At 38.5% G+C, this 5,459-nt stretch overlaps 1 long non-coding RNA gene across 1 annotated transcript; it reads left to right on the top strand.

The window, feature by feature from the left end:
* Positions 1-3,594: 3,594 nt before the first annotated feature.
* On the top strand, positions 3,595-5,248 carry LOC115574464 (uncharacterized). The gene is made up of 3 exons (XR_003982497.1): positions 3,595-3,746; positions 4,195-4,262; positions 5,081-5,248. It is a non-coding gene; the product is annotated as an uncharacterized LOC115574464 (long non-coding RNA).
* The last annotated feature ends 211 nt before the right edge of the window (positions 5,249-5,459 follow it).

Raw genomic sequence — 5,459 nt, forward strand, 5'->3', positions numbered from 1 at the left:
GAGATATAATTATTGTGTCAGCTCGAGAGACTACATCATAAAGTCATGTGATATTCAATTAACAGAGGCCTCAAGAGACTGCGGGGGAAAATCAATGCAATCATGGCGACGGGACGGAATCATAAATCGATGGCAGAAGTCCATGACAGACCTGCAGGACCGTAATACGTCTGTGTTTGAGGACAGAGTCTCCACAGAGACGGGCTCCAGTGGCATTAGCACACAGACCATTAAACACCAATTACAATCCAATTACTACACAATGACATCATCAAGAGGAGCGTCGTTGTCAGGGGGATCGATGCATGTCAGTCACTATAGAGATACTGAGACTAGTCAGGTGTCATGCAGGGGGGTGACGGCAACGACGGATAAAGGAACGGCTGTATCCTGCCAGAAACTCAGTGATAAAAACCGGTGAAGTATATTACTTCTCTCAGGAGACACTCACACACAAACACACACACAAGCGGCATACAAAGCCACTGTGTGTGTGCGTGTATTCATACCCAGCACTGTTGCTAGGTTTGAGAATTTCTAATTGTACACATGAGGATTGAGGCTCTAATTAATGATAGACCTGCTGTGTTAATGGGTCAGCTAATACGCGTGCAAGTTGCATTTAGACAAAATGTTCAGCTCCGTGACTGACTCATCATCTACTCCCTCTTTTCATCTTCACCTGTTTACTCTTTTCTTATTCCTTGTCTTAAGGGGGGTACACACATAAGGATTTTATAAATCTTAAGAGATTTTTTATCTGTAGAGCCCCCACACATGAAGATTAAAAAATCAGCTTTGATCGTACTGTGTGTGGTGTGCTCCGATATTCTCAGCACAGGACACCACACACATAAAGATAATCTGTCTCACGCCCGATCTAAAACCTAGTCCTCCGAGCCAGAAATATCGTGTGATCAAACGTGATCTACAGTAACTTCATGTTCATAAACAGAAAAGAGCATAGACTGTATATAAGAAAAGAGTAAATAAACGTTTGAAAACATGAAAGACATGGCTAATTCAAACACCCCCATAGGAAAAGTTAGATCTCACCGCTGTTTTTATTTACGTCTGCTTCCGTGTTCCTCAGTCAGCTGGTTGGCTACGTTGCGTTTCACGTCACATTTCATGGAGTAGTGACTCAGGAGTCGTCAGCTTTCCCCACACATGAAGATTTTTTTTCGTAAATATTGAACAAGTTTAACATTTACGATTGTCGGCCGCAACCCATTTCCGAGCAAATTATCGGGATAAATGGACTCTTAACACACCACAGACCACAGGATAATCGTATAGGATAATCTTATAAAACAGAAGATAATTTTCCGTGGTCAGGAAGGGGTAAAATCGGAGCAAAATCAGCCTGATTATCGTTATCTGTGTACCCCCCCTTTAGTCTGCTCATAACTGTCTCTTTCTTTACCTCTCAGCCACTCTAAAGGAGTTTTACCAGCATGTATTCAAGCCAAATCAGGATCAATATTTAGGAGTTAAGAGAATAAAAAATATACCGCATGATGGTAGCTTTCTCTAAAAAAACATAATCACTTAGCACGAACAAACAATCATTTGATAGATGGCTAACATGCTGTGAAAATGTCATACTGTTGTAACCCTAATTACTGTTCTGGTCTGGTATTTGCCTTGATATCAAATCTGAAATGTCAACTTGCCCAAAATCCAGAACTCTTTCCTTTTCAAGTCATGAGTTTCTCGAACAAAATGAAACCTCTATTAGATTCATACGACCTTATTAAATCCTATAGCAGTGCTTTGGACAAAAGTGTCTGCTAAATGCCCTAAATGTAAATGTACTGGAAGGCCCTAGTATAGATAAGTTGGCATGGAATGACCCCTATCCTAAACAATACATTGAAGCACAAGATTGCATTCTTCCCATCTGTTTATTTATTTGTATATCAGAATGTCACGGTAAAAAGACATTCCAAAATAAAACTTAATGGATAAGTTGAAAGAAAGCCAAGGGCCTGCACTCTTTTATTTCATTCTTACAGAGCAGAAAAAATGACACAGCTTCTCCAGACTTCAACACAAACTCTTCCTCTCATTAGCAGCTTCTCATTTTTGGCTGGGGCTGACCGCAGCTTTTGATGGTTTTTAATGGCAAACACTGATGGCTGCAGATCATATCAGCTGTTACCAATTATCATTAATGCTGAGTAACTTGTAGTCAGGCCAAAGTGTAAAACTGGTCTTTGTGTACTCAGCCGGCATCTCAAGTCGGCCAAGCATAATTGTGAGAGAGGAACCTCCACTTGTTAGGGTACCCAAGTTTTTCAACAGCCCCAGCATTGACACTGAATTAAGCAGCTCTTGAAAAAATAAAGTGTGCCAAAGTCAGTAGATTACAGCTGTTATTGCAATGTGCCAGATACGTAATGACTGAAAAATGCATATATTCTGTCAATATGTAATTTAAGAAATTCATTGAATCGGCAAAAAGACTTGATCAGGACATCTGTAGACAGTGTTGATATGTGTGATAAGCTATTATCATTCAAAAAATATTTGCCTGGCTGAAATTTCAAATTTGCTCAACTCACATTTCTATACTTACACCAAAAGTGTTTGCTGTCAAAAATGATTAATTAGGCCTCAGAGTTTCATTACACAGAATTAGAATATTCAATGTTTCTTAGCAAGGTTTTTACTCTTGACAAGATGTATAAGTCTCTAACCTCAGACCCCCATGAGTCACTGTTTTGAATCCAACAGGTTCTCACTCCCAACTCCTCAAATATGGGAGCTTGGTCAGTGGCCCTGAACTTCAAACTGTGACGCTGTACCTACATACATCACATCAGTTTTGAATGTAAAAGGCTCCAGGGTCAAGTTAACACTAACATGTTGAATGCAACCTTTGGTTAGACTATCAAAATAAAGGTTCCGGGATCAATTTTGCAACAATACATGATAAAGGTTGGGTTAGAGTTTGGGTTGCCATTTCGATACCATTTCTTTTCAAACCATTTACGAGTACGAGTATTTTCATTTGTGTACTTGCCAATACTGATACCGATATTTCTACTACAAAAATAACAGTTAGGTTACAGATGCATTGAATTGGAAGACAGAATTTGTTTTCTTCTCTGCATGTCACAACAAATGACTATGAATTAAATATAGATAAATATAAATAATCTTAATTTTCTATGTCAACAAAAAGCCTCCATTTGGCACTGTCTTCACATTTGACAAAATTAAACTTCAAAATGAAATATCAGTGAAATTTGACAAATTAAACAATGAAACTAATTACACAGTTAACACAGTCAACTTAATATCTCAGTAAAACAATTGAACAGTCTCGACATATGAATCAGTGTGATATATATTGAAGTAGCCTAGTAGTTGTATCAACATCTGATACATATCAAAGAAAGAACATTTCAAAAACATATTGTCACTTCAAATTGAATTATACAGATATATATTACTGTAGATATGTATTATTTTCTTCTCTCTATAAGTAAGAGAAGGGCCGCATTTAAAAATAAGATAATGAAAATAAATAAAGTAGCTTTTTTTGAAAATTGTGCATCTTAAAATAAAGAACTTACATTTTGAAAAATAACATTTCTGTTTCTGTTTCCACTCAAGTAAGGTTTCAGCTACTGCACTCATGCGCTCCTGGACAGCCTCTCCATCAGTAAATGGCTTTTTGTATTGACCAAAAATCCAAGAGACTCTGGAGGAACATTCATCAGCTCATAGAGTGCCAGGTGGAGTTATTTTCCTCTGTTGTCTCCGTCTTACTTGTCTCTCTGTCTTCTCTCCCTGTACCGCTCACTCATCTTTCGCCTGAATGCACAGATTTGATTGGCTGAGTAGCATCACGTGGGATGGCTTAACTCACATGTAATTGGTTAGGGGGTTTCCTGATCCGCTAAACCACTGGCGCCTGGTCAAAATAGAAGCGCCCCGTCAAAATTTAAATACTTCAATAATTTGCCAGATGACAGTATCAGTATCGATGCATACCGAGTTAGAGTTCAATTAATCTACCAATCAACTTGATTTGTGTAGATCCAATTCACAACAGAAGTTATCTCATGAAAATTTCCAATTGGAGCATGTCTAGACCATACTTTTTAATTAATCTATTAACAGAGACCCAACATGTCCCCCATGAGCAAGCAAAGTGGCAGGAATAAACTTTTCTTTTAACAGGCAGAAAGCTCGAGCAGAACCGAATGGTGGGCGACCATCTTCCTAGGCTTTCAACACAAAACTGGCTGGTAATCCATTCATGTTGTATAACATATAATGAGAAAAAGATCACACTTTAGATTAAAAGTAACTCACGCCACATCATGTAACATGCGTGACGTCACTTACACCATTTACCTATGATCACTTGCTTGCATTACAAAAACAAATTATTCTTGACTGGCGGTCACAAACGGGACACAAAGTACCATCTTTGTAGGTCCTTGAATGACCGACCCCAGCCACCCCATCACTCAGAGTTTCTCGCTTTTTATACTACTGCAGTACAGGGTTACTTCTAGATGTGAATTCTGGGCTACTGATCAGGCGCCAGTGTTTGAGGTGCCGGCAGTGAGAACGGCCTGTTTGGATCCCAGCGCAGAACAATGCTGACAATACATCAAACCAAAATGAAAATAAAAGTAGTAACACTGAGTACAAAAACATTTCAAATTAAATTAAAAAGTTAATCTGCTCCTTGCTCACGCATCACTTGAATTAATTCTCTGCCTTCCAAAAGTTTACAACAATCAGAACTGAACTGATTAGAATCTGCATGGTTATTATTTTTTGTGTTGTTTGATTATTTCCATTCAGATGTCCAACATTGTCTTTTGTATAATCACATTTTGCATAATCACATTTTGCAGTTTAAAATATGCACACAAATCCCTCTAATTCAATAAATAATGAGATTCTTTTACATTTAAATATGGTGATTGCCTTGTTTTTTCGTAGAAAGTCACTCCGATGGGTTATTCTCTCTTCGACAGCCACAAGAAGTGAGAGTGTGACTCAGTCTTCCCGTGATGATAAAAAGAACAGTTTCTTCTTTTCACTTTGATAGTTCCTCACCTGGAGGCTGTAGGAGGGCAGGAGGATTTTAAAGGAATCACTCTGTTACTTCTTGAACAGAACTGGAGCCCAGCGCCAGCTCTGTAATGTGGAGGATGATACGTCAGTATCAGTAGTTTGAAAATGTGCACCTGCAGCTGAATAAATGAATGCAACACATTGTCAGGCACTTTCCTTTTAACACTCATCTCCTTGATTTGCCCCCTCCTGTGATTTAATATTATCACATTTTCACCCCCTTTGACCATTTTTTCCTATCTCATCATCTTATCTTCCATTCCTATATCATATTCATCATGGCATGGGTCAATGACGATACTTAAACGGGTGTCAAACCCCAACCCTCAGGATGTGGGAGAAGAATAGCAAAA

The sequence above is a fragment of the Sparus aurata genome, chromosome 22 (assembly GCF_900880675.1).
Source record: "Sparus aurata chromosome 22, fSpaAur1.1, whole genome shotgun sequence".
Classification (NCBI taxonomy): Eukaryota; Metazoa; Chordata; class Actinopteri; order Spariformes; family Sparidae; genus Sparus; species Sparus aurata.